At 36.8% G+C, this 16,693-nt stretch overlaps 1 pseudogene across 1 annotated transcript; it reads left to right on the forward strand.

Moving 5' to 3' along the window:
- Positions 1-3,987: 3,987 nt before the first annotated feature.
- On the forward strand, positions 3,988-5,067 carry LOC138809446 (calmodulin-1-like; annotated as a pseudogene). Its single transcript, XR_011366867.1, has one exon. The product of XR_011366867.1 is annotated as a calmodulin-1-like (transcript).
- Positions 5,068-16,693: the final 11,626 nt, after the last annotated feature.

The following is a 16,693-nucleotide window of genomic DNA, read 5'->3' on the forward strand; positions in this document are numbered from 1 at the left end:
AAAACCGGAAGTGGTGCTGTGGCACAAGTGGCAGAGCTCTTGCCTTGAGCTGAAAAGCACAGGGACAGGACCCAAGACCAGAGTTCAAGCCCCACGACCGACCAAAAAAATAATTCTATAGGTACTTAAATTTATATTTCTTCTTCTGATGACTGTTCAATTCATCTGTCTACCTACTAACTCTTGCCATTTTATTTTTATTCTGGATATTACTTTTTAAACATATTAAATAGCTATTGAAGATTTACCAACTCAGATAGATTGCATATTCTGATGATTTGAGGAACATGAATAATTAAGCTTTTCAAAATTTTAATTTTATAATTTATTTGACTGCTTTTCATATATGTGGTATATCTTCCAATGTTGGCCTTTTTGCTTCCCTTTTCTTTTCTTTCTTTCATTTTGTCAGAGCTGGGAATGAAGCTCAAGTCTTTATGACATAGCCATATCCTAAGCCCAATTCCTTGTGTTTTTATGTAGTATATAGAATTTGTATTATAATTTTGCTGTGATAATAACATATTTTTCACATCATAATTTTTAATGTTTTTCCTGAAGTTCTCTCAGGAAACTCTTACTATTGGTATTATATTATTTTATCTTGTAGTTAAATTTATACTTATAATCTTTTAAGATATAATGTAATGAAATGACATGTAAATTAGTATCAGGAAAAAAGCATACTTATGAAATAAACATCAGTGTACCTTTTGTCATTGACTTTAGAAATGGAAACTTGGCATACTTTCTGAATACTTATATAACTGTTCTGAGATTTCTTGTTAATACCCTCAGGTAAAGATTATCTTGCATTATTTTATGTTGTTTTTGTGCATTACAAATGTATATATTGTTTTGTTTAGTGATTTTATACAAATTTATAATGTAGCTACATATTTTTGCCTATCTTTATTTTTCTTTCTTTTTGCTTATGTGGTGCTGGGGAATCGAACCCAGGGCCTCATGCATGCAAGACAAGCGCTCTACCACTGAGCCACCTTCCCAGCCCCCCTATCTTTATTTCTATATATTTATGTGTGTTATATTGGGCATATTGGTATGCTGTAGGTACTCTAGGGAAATACATATGCACATATACATCTTCCAGGTGTGTATATCTCATGTGGAAATATTTACCTATCTGTACTAATGAATATATAGTTTATGCATGCTTAATGTCAGGGATCTATTCTGTGGGATGTGTTAGGTGATTCTGTTATTGTTTGAATACTTAGATAAATCCAGATAATACTGGTCAATCACTGGACTTGATCTTTCAATGTAATCAGAGACATAGTAAGTAACAAATGTAAGTGGTTCTTGCTAGTTTACTGCAACAATAAAATTGTGTGTGTGTGTGTGTGTGTGTGTGTGTGTGTGTGTGTGTGTGTGTGTGTGTGTGTGTGTGTGTTGTGTGTGTGCTGATCCTCAGGCTTGAACTCAGGGCCTGGGTGCTGACTATGAGCTTCTTTTGCTCATGGTCAGTGTTCTACCACTTGAGCCACAGTGTGACTTCCAGCTTTTAGGATAGTTTACTGGAGATAAGAAATTTTATAGACTATCTTGTTCTACTGACATTGAACTGTGATCCTAGACCTCAGCCTCCTGAGTACCTAGGGTTATAGGTGTGACTCACTGGCACTCAGATTACAATACATTTTTTAAATAAGTAGAAATATGAAAGAATAGCACAGTATTTATGCTATTAAGTGACTAATATTAGGTGCTGTACATTATTGTAAGGGATATGCTTTTTTATGACTAGAATTCAGTAGATTTGTTTATTCTATCACCACAAATACATGAGCCATATATCAAGCTATGATATTACACTGGCTATGATGTCTCTAAGTGATAGGATTGTTTCAGTTCTATTCTTAACTTATATGGGACCATTGTTGTATAGGAAGTCTGTTGCTATACAAAGTCTTATGTGTTGCATATATGTTTGTAATAGTACAAATATATGTATGTATAAGATACATATAGATGGATATATCTCTATGTATATATATGCTTCATGTAAATGTTATGTGTGTTGTTTGAATTATTTTTGAAAATTGGTTTTTTTATCTTCAATCGTGTATTTCTGAGTCATTAGTGTGCCTATATGAGGTATTTTTATACCTTGTACATTCATTTTCATTGATGCATAATATTGCATTAAGCATATATACAGATGCACATTTAATCATTTTTCTGTCTAAAGAGTTTACTGTACTATACCAACTAGCTTGTATGTCTCCTGGGAAATTAAAAAGATTGAATGGTCAAATTATAGGGTATGTGAATGTTCAAGTTTATTAAATAATATTTTCTTCCAAAATGCATACACCAATTTTCACATCTATTACAAAAATTTTACCACTTGCTGCTTGACATTCTGTCCAACAGATGATATATATTACGCTTTACAATTTTTACCTACTTCAAGTAGGTGCTATATGGCATCATTGTTATCTTATTTTGAGAACAAATTCTTACTGTGTGCTTAGTTTGACAATAAAATGTCCCTAGTAGTTAAGTTTATGTCTTTTATTCATTTTCCTTTTTATCCCTCTGTTAAAGTTTTTTTTTTTTTTGGTCAGTCATGGGGCTTGAACTCTGGGCCTGGGCACTGTCCCTCAGCTCTTCAGCTCAAGGCTAGCACTCTATCACTTGGGCCACAGTGCCACTTCTGGTTTTCTGGTGGTTTATTGGAGATAAGAGTCTCGTGGACTTTCCTGCCCAGACTGGCTTTGAACCGCAATCCTCAGATCTCAGCCTCCTGACTACAGGTGTGAGCCACTGGCGCCTAGCATTGATATATGAAGTTTTATATGGCAATAAGAGAAACATTCAATATGCTAATCCTCCATGGATTGTATTTTCAGAATGTCTCCACATAGTTTGTGGCTTTTCTTTTTGATTTCTTTGTAATGCTTATATAGAAAAATTTTTGGTATGTTAATATGCAATTTTCATTTTCTTAAATAAAGGAAAGATTTTTTTCCCCAAATTGATAACCAATTTCCCTAGTTGTATTAATCCTACAACATTTTACTTGTGTCTACTTATATATAATATCTCAATGAAACAGAATCAAAACCAAAACAAACAAGCACATTAAGGACAAGCAAAATGATAACACGATGCAAGGGCACTGGTAGAGAACCTAATTCTTGCTGACTTTTCTTCCAAGGCTGACTTTAAACTTCAATCCGTAGATCTCAGCTTCCTGGGTGTCTAAAGATTGAAGGCCTGAGCCACTGCTGCCCAGCAGTTTTCATTTCTGAATCAACAGCAACTATTTTCTAAAAAAAAGAAAAAGAACAAAACCTTTTCAGAGCCAAAAGAGATGAGCTAGGTAGTCTCTTCCCACTGCCAGTTATTTGACAGTGGGACCAGTACATTGAGTTCTCTGTACTAACAGTGCTGCATATGTTATTGTTTTCTTCAGTATTGTGTGCATAATCTATAGCTGCTACAAGAATGCACATCAGAAAATATTTTCAAGTTTCTCATATGATTCACAGTAAATACACATGGAAAGGCCTTTGCTCTTTTTAATATAGTTTAGTTCTTTTGAAGTATAGTTTTTGTTATTTGTAAGATACATCCATTTATTGCATAGAAGTACAACTCTGTTGCAAGATATCTTAAGTGCTTTCTGGTTGCTTTTTTTTACATAGCAATTTTTAAAAATTCTTTCACATGCATTTTCAATTTCAGTATCTTCAATCTCTTCTCCCTTGTGGAGATTTACTTTTCATCCTTGTAGTTTGTCTGATTCTTATGGATCCCATACTGTCACATTAAGCATGTCATGAAAAGGACTCTGTTGGAGACTGGCTTCGAGGAGAAATTTACATGAACTTTGAATTTACCCAATTGTCAATGACATACCAGTTGTGATGGGGAAGAAACTCTGAAAGATATGAAAAAAAGTCCAGCAAAAAAAATGTCAAGATAAAGAGCTGTTTAAAATTTGCAATGTCTGTTGCGTCTCGGGAACCGGTAGCACTTGCAGCATGACTGTCCAACTGACTGAAGAGCAGATTGCAGAATTCAAAGAAGCTTTTTCACTATTTGACAAGGATGGTGATGGAACTATCACAATAAAGGAATTGGGAACTGTAATGAGGTCTCTTGGGCAGAATCCCACAGAAGCAGAATTACAGGACATGATTAATGAAGTAGATGCCGATGGTAATGGCACAATTGACTTCCCTGAATTTCTGACAATGATGGCAAGAAAAATGAAAGACACCGACAGTGAAGAAGAAATTAGAGAAGCATTCCGTGTGTTTGGTAAGGATGGCAATGGTTAGATTAGTGCAGCAGAGCTTCACCATGTGATGACAAACCTGGGGGAGAAGTTAACAGATGAAGAGGTTGATGAAATGATCAGGGAAGCAGATATTGATGGTGCTGGTCAAGTAAACTATGAAGAGTTTGTACAAATGATGACAGCAAAGTGAAGATATTGTACAGAATGTGTTCAATTTCTTGTACAAAATTGTTTATTTGCCTTTTCTTTGTTTGTAACTTATCTGTAAAAGGTTTCCCCTACTGTCAAAAAAATATGCATGTATAGTAATTAGGATTTCATTCCCTTACTTTACTGTCATTGTCCTGAAACCTTATTTTAGAAAATTGATCAAGTAACATGTTGCATGTGGCTTACTCTGGATATATCTAAGCCCTTCTGCACATCTAAACTTAGATGGAGTTGGTCAAATGAGGGAACATCTGGGTTATGCCTTTTTAAAGTAGTTTTCTTTTAGGAGCTGTCAGCATGTTGTTGTTGAAGTGTGGAGTTGTAACTCTGCGTGGACTATGGACAGTCAACAATATATACTTAAAAGTTGCACTATTGCAAAACGGGTGTATTATCCAGGTACTCATACACTATTTTTTTGTACTGCTGGTCTTGTACCAGAAACATTTTCTTTTATTGTTACTTGCTTTTTAAACTTTGTTTTAGCCACTTAAAGAAAATCTGCTTATGGCACAATTTGCCTCAATCCATTCCAAGTTGTTTATTTGTTTTCCAATAAAAAATTACAATTTACCGAAAAAAAATTTTCAGTGTCTTACACAAACCTAAATTTCTACACCCTTCCCTATTCAGCCATCGGAAGGAAGGAGAGAAACTGAACAAACAAAACAAAGCAAAAACTCTCCTAGATGCCAGGGTGTGATGGGGAGGAGCCAGGCCTCAGCTAATCTGCTGGCCGGGCTTGTTTCTGCAGCCTTCTCTTTCTCATCTTTTGACATTAGCCTTGTGCCTCCAGGCTTCCCTGCCCAGTGCATAACTCCGCAGGTCCTCCCGGTATCTCTATTTCCCACCAACCTCCTTCTGAGACCATACTTTCTCAGTAGGCACGGCTCCATTTGGTATTGCCTCTATTTTATTTTGTTGATATCCCACAAATGATCTGTATCATAATTTGTCATATTTTTTGGTTTTGTTTTCTGCAAAGGTTTTAAAAAATTTTTAATTTGTATAATAATAATTATATTTATCATTATATTACATATGTCATTGCTATCGATGTTATCATATATATATATAAATTACATACTATATTATAAAACTTTATATTACATACTATATTTATATATTATTATACATTTTTAGTAAGTATATTATATAATAATTATAATATGTATTATTATTGATGCTTTAAAATATGTGCAAAGGAGTTGGGGATTTAGCTCAATGGAAGAGCACTTGCCTGGCAAGTACAAGGCCCTGAGTTTGGTCCTTAACTCTGAAAATAATATGCTACAATATGGGATAGACAAATCTGTTAGCGGTTTAATATTACTGTAGCATAAAATTTCAGATGGCAACTTAAAAGCTAGGAAAGGTTTAGGTTGGTTCATGGATTTGTATGTTTTGGTCTATGGTGTTTGGCCCTGTTTTGGGGATTTGTAGGAGCACATGGTAGGAGTTCATGGTGGTAAGAAGTAAAGACAGAAAACATCTAGTACTCCACGATTCTCTCAAGATGTTCACCAGCAGAGATAAGGAATTCCCACCAAGCTCCACCTACAAAAGTTCCATCATCTTTCTGTAGCATCCTCTGGGGATCAAATTTTTGACTAGCCCAACCTATAGTACCAAATCAAGCTGAATAACCTATGGCTCATCATATACACAGTTACTTTTTAGGGAGGGGATAGCAACATTTGAAATTTATAGTGATTTTCCAGGGCTCAGTACCTTATAAATGAACCATATTCACCAGGTTGTGCAATAAACTCTTGAACATATTTCTAATGCAAAATTTATATTCTCTAACATGTCCAAGATAGTTCCACCTGATAATATTCTCTACTTTTAGCAGTTCAAATTGTGTGTGTGTGTGTGTGTGTGTGTGTGTGTGTGTGTGTGTGTGTGTGGTGTGCATTCATGTGCCAGACCTAGGGCTTGAACTCAGGGCCTAGGTGCTGTCCCTTCCTGAACTTTATTGCTCAAGGATGGCACTCTACCATTTGACCTATAGCTCTACTTCCAGCTTTTTTTGGTAGTTAAATGGAAATAAGAGCCTCACAGAGTGTAATGCCCAGGCTTGCTTCAAATTGAGATCCTCAGATGTCAGTCTCCTGAGTAGCTAGGATTACAGGTGTGAGCCACTGAGCCCTGCAGGAATTCAGCTTTTTTAGGTTCCCATACAAGTGAAATCATGATGCCACTAAGTTTAAGGCTGTTCAGGAGGGGGAGCAAGGATGGTTCAGAGACCTGTAAATGGCTCCACTCACAAGGTTGTAACAAAATCATTAATCGTACAGGAAAAATACTGGCTGGGTGTTGGTGGTTCACTCCTGTAATCCTAGCTACTCAGGAGACTGACATCTGAGGATCACGGTTCAAAGCCAGCCGGGGCAGGAAAGTATGTGAGACTCTTATCTCCAATAAACCACCAGAAAACCGGAAGTGGTGCTGTGGCCCTAGTGGTAGAGTGCTAGCCTTGAGCTGAAGAGCTGAGGGACAGTGCCCAGGCCCAGAGTTCAAGATATATACACAGATATACAGATTGCAAGTAAAAATAACTTGGAAAATAGTTTCAGTTTATATGGGAAATGTATTGGCTATTCAAATAAGATATATAAAGTAAAATATAAAGTACAAGGAGAGACATTTTATCTAATAGAACATTTAATATACAAACACAAAGCAATGACCAACACTATTTATTATGAATAAAATTACATTAAAAACAATATAATATCTATTATGCTTAACAGGGTGCAAATTACTTGATGTATTATAATGAAGATGGTGCCCTCACTCATTGCATTCATAGTACAAATATAATGCAGTGCTCCTGAAGTGAGTTTAGCAGTTTCTGTCACAAGAAAAACATCAGGCACACATCCTGACAAGCTAAAGCACCTTTGATCAGAATTCTACTTCTGGAATTTCAAACTACGGATTGTATCTAAAGGTAAAAATATTGATTATTATAATTTTGTATATAATAGTAAAATACTGGCCTCAATCTCAACATTGTACAACAAAAAATATCTGAAATTCTAGAATGCAGAATTTAACAGTTTATGCAACATAAAACTGATGTCATTAGGAGAGACACAAAAACAAATTTTATTCCTATTTCCATGTCAAAATTACTATCCTATAGAAGCTCTTTTCTCTTCCTGCCTTTTGTTTTCTCTTTTCTTTTTTCTCCTTCTTCTCTTTTCTTTTTTTTTTCTTTTACTATCTTTAAATGAGTACAAAGGGGCTTCAATTCAACCTGTCAATTTGTGAGTACCATGGATCTTGATCAATGTCACCACTGCCATCATTTTCTCTCCTCACCCCACCCATCCTTTCAGTTACATTCTTTTTATCTGAAACAGAGTAATTGGAAATAGTTTGGCATTTTGAGGTATTGACATTGATTTAAATTAACAATTTAATTTTAATGATATTAAATGTTGCATTGCAACGTAAATATTTAAATTCCTTATGATGGGTATTGGTGGTATTAAAAGACATTGCAAATGCCAGTTTCTGTCTCAAACTCGTCTCCAAACTGCCACCTGGAGGTTCAGCTCTTCAGAGTCTGTATGTACCCATGGGATGCATTAGTAACTTCCCCTGCACAATGGAGATCCAGCCATATGTCCAAGGAATCAGACTGGGCTGTGTTTGTAGAAGCCCAGGGCTGGCCTCCTCTCTCTACTTACAGGTGCGGTCAGGTTTTAGGGGTGGTCTTCCAGGTACAATAGGTCTTACTTTACACTCCAGTTCCTATGGAATTATGTTTTGGTGTTGCTGTTTTTGTGGTTTCCAGTTCTTTTCCGGTAAAAATTTTGTTAAATTCTTCTTGTGTTTAGAGTCATGTATTAATGCTTTAAGAGAGTTTAAATGAACCTAGCTTTGAGGGGCTGTAAATGCTCACCAGGTATCAAAAATTGCTATGTTCTCTTCTCTTCCATTTGCAATCAAGTTCCTTTGCTATGGGGGTCACAGAGATCTACAGTTGTACATTCGTGAATGGATTTAGACTTCTGGAAATCATTGAGCAAATTCAATTACTGCTCTACCCATATCCTCTAAAAGAAATCCAATGCTTGATACTATAGGTTCTCCTAGATCACTTATTTTGCTCGTTAGCTTTCAGCCTGAATAATCCTTATTTAAATATTCACCTTATGACCTGGAATGGAGGATCCAGACCTGAGAGCTGACATACTTAAACCGTGAGATCAGAGGTTGTTTGGGACCTTGTTTGTTACAATACATGCGTGAACTATGGAGGCATAGTTGGAATAGTTGGCGTCTGTTTGTTTGTACATTCCAAGGACATGCTCAGGTGTGCAATTCTCTGGGCTGTTGCAACACTTGGAAATATGAAGTGCTAGAATTAGAATAATCCCAAACAACACAAAGTATAGATGTCTTACAAACTTGAATTTTTCTCTGAAATTTCCACTTTAGCTATTGAATGTAACAATGAAAGTACTTTCTATTGTGGCAATGTTTGAATGACACTTGGAAATCCAGGTGCATATGTGAAACTTGGCATCTTATCATTGGAAGGGAAAGACGGTAGAGTGTTTTATTCATTCCATTCCCAAGCCTGGCATCCACGTTCCATTTAAAAAAGTAGGTTTGGTAAACTGTAAACTTGACAGTGTGAATTAAAGTAAAAACTGTATACTATCTCTTCCAGTCACACTTCAGTATCTCAAGTACATGTAAACACCTTAGTCATTGATACTTACGTACTGATCTGTTTCATTTATAACTTTAATATAAAAATGATTCTAAGTAGGTGACAGATACTGAGCTGAACAATGTACATTTGACTTTATTTTATGCCCTTAATATCCCTATGTTTATTTGCTTTATACAAGGGAGCAACTGAAAGAAGCTTTCTAACTGCCTTAGTAAGTACAAGTCATCATAAATTCTGACACTTAGTTAAGTTCTTTGGCTTTAATTTCAACCAAGGTTCACTTAATTCCAGAGTTCATCATCCTACTTAAGCACGATGTATAAACAATGCAAACAAATATAACTTCCCAAAGTAAAAAAACAGGTGTTCCAGCATGCCCAGGTTATGAACTAAAGTCCATATTCTTTATTTATGAGAGTGATCCTTGTGTGTTTATTCCACTTTTGTCTCTAGATGTAGCTCACATGGCCACAGGTAGTGAAGATGTTACTAAAAAGGAATGCATTAGAAAGCTTTCTGTTGCTGTAATGAAATACATGAGATAGTCAACTTATAGGGGGGAAGGTTTTGTTTGGGCTAATAGTTTCACAGGTTAGTTCATAGTCACTTGACCTTATTGCTCTTGGTAGTTTGTGGAAGAGATGCTCTTGTTCCGTCTGGGAAGTGGTCACTAGGCACACACCCAATGACCTAGCTTCCTTTTGCTAGGTTCTATCTTCTAAAGCTCCTGTAGCATACAGCATCTGGGGGACATTTAAGATTCATACATAACCCTGTGTGTGTGTATGTGTGTGTGTGTGTGTGTGTGTGTGTGTGTGTGTGTGTGTGTGTGTGTGTGTATGATTTTTTTTGGAGGGAGAGACACATCTTTGTATCTTGCTTTGCATTTGTCCCAATAGGTGAAATTTAGAAATTCCATGTGCCATGGAATCTAGTCATGAAATAGAGGCAGTAGTGAAGACCATGATTCTAGCCCATAGCTAATACTTTCAAGGGCCAATGAAGTTAGCTCTGTATTAAGGTCATCTAACCATATTTAGAATAAATTGTCAGTCTTCTGTTTTCAAGAGAAGAAACCTATAATTAAATTTAAATATAAGATGCTAGTTGTCATGACCTGTCATTCCAACACTTGAGAGGTGGAGATTGGGAGAACTATTCAAGGTTAGCCCAGGCACAAAGTTTAGAGACACTATCTCAAACACACACACACACACACACACACACACACACACACACACACACACACACACGTTTGTAGGAAAAGTGTACTAGCTGGTTGCTGGAGCTATCTTGAGTTAACAATGCAGAAAAACAAATCTTTCACAGTATAAAATCAATAATAGATTAATGGGGCAGAGTTTCTTCTTGATGTAATTAATTGAAACAAGATAGTGAAAGTTGTTGTACACTGAATTGTATACTTAGTTGGACCAGGTGAAGTGTGCTACACATGTTATTCCAATACTTAGGAGGCTCAAGCAGGAACACTATACATTCAAAGCTAGCCTTAGCTTCATAGTGAGACCGTATCCATAATTAGCAAGGTAAAACAGTTGAAATGGCAATTTTTAGGAATTAGTAAAGGCAATCACTTTAGTTTCTCATTCTAGTCGAGCAAAAAGAGATCAGTGCTGGAACATACTTTGATGCTGCTCAGTAGCATCTGAAGAACAATAGGGGCAGAGAAGTTAAGGTAATGCAAGTGTGAGTTCTAGCATTAGAGAGTGAACCTGTGAATATTCTAATCCAAGAGCAGGTTGCAGCTATTCAAGTCCTTAAAGATCAACTTGCATTAAATATTCATGTTTTAGCAAAAGGAGTAGGGAGTCTGTTCATTGCAGTAAGACTTTGGCTTTAGTACCATCATGGTTGAAATAGGACTCTAACGTTGTAGTCTGGGAAAAAGTGATGCAGGGTGAAGATTCAATCCTATAAACAATATTAGACCAGGACATGTCGTCTACAAACAGACATTAGCATTGAAGTCTGTGAGGACAGAGAAGATACCCATGGAGAAATTGTGAGAATGATCTCTCATTATGTGACTGTAGCTAGTGGATAATGTTTCCGGGCATGGAGAGATCCATTTTCATCATCTACACTTACAATTACACCTGAGCAACCAACATACCCAGAGAATGCCGGGGACAAGCCTGAGGTCAAGAACTCCAGTGTGTTGGGAATGAAAGCAGAGGTCGTTGGGTTTTGGTGGATGGTAATTGCTTGTCTCATAGAAGAATCTGTCAAGGGAGGTTTCTATTTATGGAATATTCAAGAAGACACCAACCAGTATACTGCTTTGTCAGTATGAACATCATTAAGGAGGATGATTTCCCTGACATCATCACATTTAAAGAAATTGGACCTCTAAGCATAGTTTCTATTTGATTATCTAAGGATTCTTGAGATCTAGAGAATACAAAGTCCCTGTACAGTGACAGTCCCCTCCACCTCTCACCCTGTCCTTAATCCAAAGAAGGCCAGCTTTCTATCTGATTGCTGGTTGATCATCTCCCCTCCCCCTCCAAGAATATTTATGGGAAATACTAAAGAGAATTTAAGTAACAATGACTAAGTGAGTCCCAGCAAAAGTTTAAGTAACTCTAGAAGCGTCAGTGTAAGAAGCCTTGGAGGAGAAAAGAAATAAAATTAATACTTGTGAAATTAATCATGAACAAATTTTAACCCAATTATATACAATGTGATTTTTTTGGTTTATAGTTCTTTATATACATAAAGAAGATGCAAGTCTTTTGCTGAGTATATGTAATACAAACATTTCACTTTCTGTGGTTTTATTTTAATTATATTAATGGTGTCCTAACGAATAGTTTTCCTTAATGGATAGATTTTCATTGTGAAATCAATGAACTCAGAGGGGTAAATGCAGCCCTGTGGGCTATTAGTATATTTGGGTTTTACTTCTCAAGTGTGTGGGAGCTATTGCAACACTTTGAGCAAAGGCATCTCATTTTTGACTTATATTTTAACAGAACCATTCTGGGATGTTATATAGAGAAGTAGAATAAAGGTTAAATGTAGAATTTATGTGATCAGCCAGAGAATTCTGCGAATCATTTGGTTTGGGTATTATCTTAGCTCAATGCAAGGTTGTGGCAATCAGGATAAGAAGTAGATTCTAATATATACTAAGGAGAACTGATAGGATTTGCAAGGGATAGATGTGTATGTAGAAGAAAATAGTCTATGATAGAAAGATCTGTCATAAAGATGTTGTTTAATAGATATGTAATGCATAGTGTTTGAAAGATCTAGTGAATATCATGTTCAACTCTACTTTTTTCTTTACTAGTTTGAAAAAGTATTCAAATCTGATATCATGTCTTGAATGTATATCACTCCCATCTTGCACAATATTTATATTTGTTAGAAACACATCAAATAATTCTTCCATAACCAAACACTCACATCACCTCAGATGGATAGAGAATATTGTTCAGGAGTGACTTAGAAGGTTTGATTCACAAGTGCTGTATCTGCTTCTGGTCCTGCTAAGTCTCTTTATTTCTGTCTCAAAGCCATAACTCCACTTCCCACACTGACTCAGCTGATGAGGGATACACAGAGTAGCTATGAAGCTCATCATATTCATTTGAAAGCCACAAATCCATTTCAACTGTAATTCCAGAGCTGATGTATGCACAAGAGCAGAATGGGTTCAGTGGGAAATGGAGACCAGAGCAGATGCCCTGCTTTTTGTAGGTTGCCAAGAGTTCAGCCGAGAGGAAAAGGAACCCAGCCATTGTCTTTTGAGGAACAAAGAAGAATCTTGCCCAAAATGAAGAATAGGCAGAGCTCTGGTTCTTAAGGTCTCATTCAAATGGCCCCTGTGTGTGGTGGGTACAGATGAAGGGCTAAGTGGAAATGGCCAGGATTCTAACCTGACCTACTAAGGCTTGTCTGGGATGCCAGCTGCTGGAATTGACTACAGTCCAAAGAGTTGGACCCAGAGAAAAGAAAATCCCAGGGGCCAGGACTAGCCTTTTAATTTTTTTTTTTATTTCTGCATCTCAGAATGGCAGAACTCATGACTGGCAAGACTTGCAAATTTCCCTGCTGCTTCTTGTTTCTCTGCTCTGTAGCAAATACAGTGCCCTTCAAACTTTCTGTTAATTGATTTTCCAAAGTTAACCCAAAGTTAGCTCTTACAAGGTGAGGCTGGCCTTTTGGTATGGCTGCTTTCAAAGCAGAAACTAAGTTTTGTCTGATATACACCAAATGCATTGGCATAGGGCTACAAATATTATTTGTAGAAGACTATATTGGGTGACATGACTGAAAAGGAGGGAGAAAAACACTTCACACATATAATTACCACAGATTCCACAAACCAAAATAATACTTACAAAATCATTCTTCTCCCATACCCTATGACTTTCTCTGTCTTTACCATAACTAGCAATGTGAGATCAAGGTACAGTTTTTAAAATTATTTTAATCAGTTTGGGTTTTTTTTGTCCATTTTGGGGCCTGAACTCTGGGCTTGGGGCGCTGTCCCTCAGCCCTTCAGCTCAAAGCTAGCACTCTACCACTTGAGCCACAGCACCACTTTTGGCTTTTTCTGCTTGTGTGGTGCTGAGGAATCGAACCCAGGCCTCATGCATGCAAGGCAAGCGCTCTACCACTGAGCCACCTTCCCAGCTGATTTAGGTACATTTACACACACACACACACACACACACACACACACACACACACACACACACACACACACACACACACACACAATTTCTTGTAATCATATATGAGATTTTCAGCTAATTCCAATGAATTTAGATTAGTTAACCTGAATACACAACTAGGCTGGTGAGTAACATGGCATTTGTGAAAAAAAATGACTGATCTAATAGATTCAGGATAATTTAACCATTTGACTCAGATATACTTTAGAGTTGCATTCCCTTTTGCTAAGAAGCAGTTAATATTAAGGAAATATTTGAATCTTTGTTTCAAAGTGCAATGAATAAATTCTGTAGCCTTTCAATAAATCCCAAGTCAATTTTATTAGGTATCTTATTCAAGGATCTCTATAATTAATTTCACTTGATTGATTGCTCCTTTTTTTGACACATCAAGGTCATAAAAGGCTAGAGATTTGTTGATTAATAAGTTATTAAACAGCCTTTAAATAAAATGCAGACTAATGATGAGCTCAAAAGTTTCAAGCAAAAGCCTTTCTGAAATGAGCTCCATCACAAAGCATTCATTCTCTTGCTACGTTCATGCTGTGATGCATGTGAGTGCAGATCTAAGTCAATGGGTGTCAATCAAGTCACTATTTCATGGTCTAGAATCCAAAAGCTGTATGTCTATATTCATTTGGACCTGCTTTCATTTATAAGAGAAACTGTACAGATGTCCCCTGACTTAGGAGAGTTTACTTAACAATATCTTGGCATTATGAGCATATAAAAGAATATCCATGCAATCATTCTTTTTTTTTTTTTTTTTGGTCCGGTAGTGGGGCCTGAACTCTGGGCCTGGGCACTGTCCCTCAGCTCTTCAGCTCAAGGCTAGCGCTCTACCACTTGAGCCACAGCGCCACTTCCGGCTTTTTTCTTTTTGCTTATGTGGTGCTGAGGAATCGAACCCAGGGCCTCAGGCATGCAAGGCGAGTGCTCTACCACTGAGCCACCTTCCCAGCCCTCCATCCAATCATTCTGATTTTCATGTTCAGTGTTATATTCAATAAACATTCTGAACTATTCAACTATTGAACACATTACTATTATAAATAGTGTCTGTGTCAGGTGATTTTTTTTTTCCCCTCCAACCATACTCCAATATTTAAGGCAGGCTGAGCAATGCTAAGATGTGTAGGTTGGATGATTTAAATGTGTTTTTAACTTGTGATATTAACAAGTGGATATTTGTTAATACAAATCCCTTCATACAAAAATTTGGAGTATTAAGACACATTTCTCAATTTATTCTCTATAGAGCCCGTTTATGTGTGACTTGCCACTGCTCAAGATGGAAAGGTCTGAGACCCTTGCTGCTGGGGTTGGAAATCTGGAAATCCCAGAGTTTGTGTGTGGACCTTTATTTGAGTACTCACAGCAGTCCCATTCGGACTCCACCCTTGTATGTGGGACTCTGTGGCACAAACTGGCTTGTTCAGTCTGGTGTGGGCTTCACTGTAGGGGGTCTTAGTTATTTCTGCTGAAGCAGCCACCACTGGCCACAAGGGTTAGTTCTCACATACTGTGGTCACCTCATGTCCTTTTCTTCCTTCCTTCTTTGCTTTTGAGGAGATTTGGATGGAGACAGAAGTTTGTTGTTATTTTATTTTATGTTTTACAATTTCTGGGAGGGAGGCAGTTTCAGGAAGTCTGATTATTGTATAAGTCCAAAGTGTCTTTTTATGCCAAATATACCCCTCTTAACTTCAGTTTGGGTTTGAGCTAGTTAAAAAAAATATTTCACTTCTGTAGAAGGACTTTTCTTGGATGCCATTACCTAGTTAGCATTTAGGTTGACTTTCCAAGTATTGAAAATCAAACCAGAGATCCTAAGACTGAAGAAAGTTGCCAGCTCAGGATTAAAGATCTTAACTGGAGATTTAAAAAATATTTTATATGGTATTGGGATTTGAACTCAAGGAGTTGCAATTTCCAGGTGGGCACTCTATTACTTGGACCATACCTCTAGAGTTCAGCTTTCTGAGTAGTTAGGATTACAGGTGTGAGTAACCACACCCAGCTAGGAATTTATAAAAGATGACTCTATTCCGAGAGAGAAAAAGTATGACACTTCAAAAACTTCACAGATAACACCCAGAAAAAAGCCAAATCATTCCTAATATTGTGGCATGTCAGAAAATTCAATTATTTTATTTGAAGTGGCTTTTATTGTAGTAAGAGTTGTGCAACTATCAACATGATCTGATTTTAGAATTTTATCAGCCTGTAAAGAAATTCACTACCCATCATTAGTCATTCCCCAGTCCTCATGTTTTCCTAGAATGTAGAAACCAAGATGTACTTTTTATTTGTTTTCTTGTTCTGAACCTTTCATGTAACAGAATCATACAATATCAGGTCTTTTGGTCTGCTTTTTTTTTCTTTTCATGTAGCAGATGTTTTCTGAGGTATATTTATGCTCTGGCTTGAATTAGTCCTTTATTTCTTTTGTGCCATTTTTCTAGATAACCCACATTTCATTAATCCTTCTAAAGTTGATATTTGATTTGTTAGTCATAGTGGGATTTTGTGAACAATGCTGTTATATACATCTAGGCACAAAGTTTTGTATGCTTCCTCCCCTTCCCTCCTCTCCTACTTTCCTTCTCCCCTCCCTCCTTTCCTCCCTCATTCTTCCCTTCCTCCCTTCCTTCATTCCTTTCTTCATTCCTTTCTTTGCCAGTATGGGATCTCAGATTCTGGATTTTAACTCTTGTTTATCTTTTCCTCTCATGTAAGGCACTCTACCACTTGAACCTTGCCTCTACTAGCAGTTTTTTTGCTGGTTAATTGGATGTATGAGTCATA

Source organism: Dipodomys merriami, unplaced genomic scaffold (genome assembly GCF_024711535.1).
Source record: "Dipodomys merriami isolate MVZ:Mamm:240054 unplaced genomic scaffold, mDipMer1.0.p SCAF_5, whole genome shotgun sequence".
NCBI lineage: Eukaryota > Metazoa > Chordata > Mammalia > Rodentia > Heteromyidae > Dipodomys > Dipodomys merriami.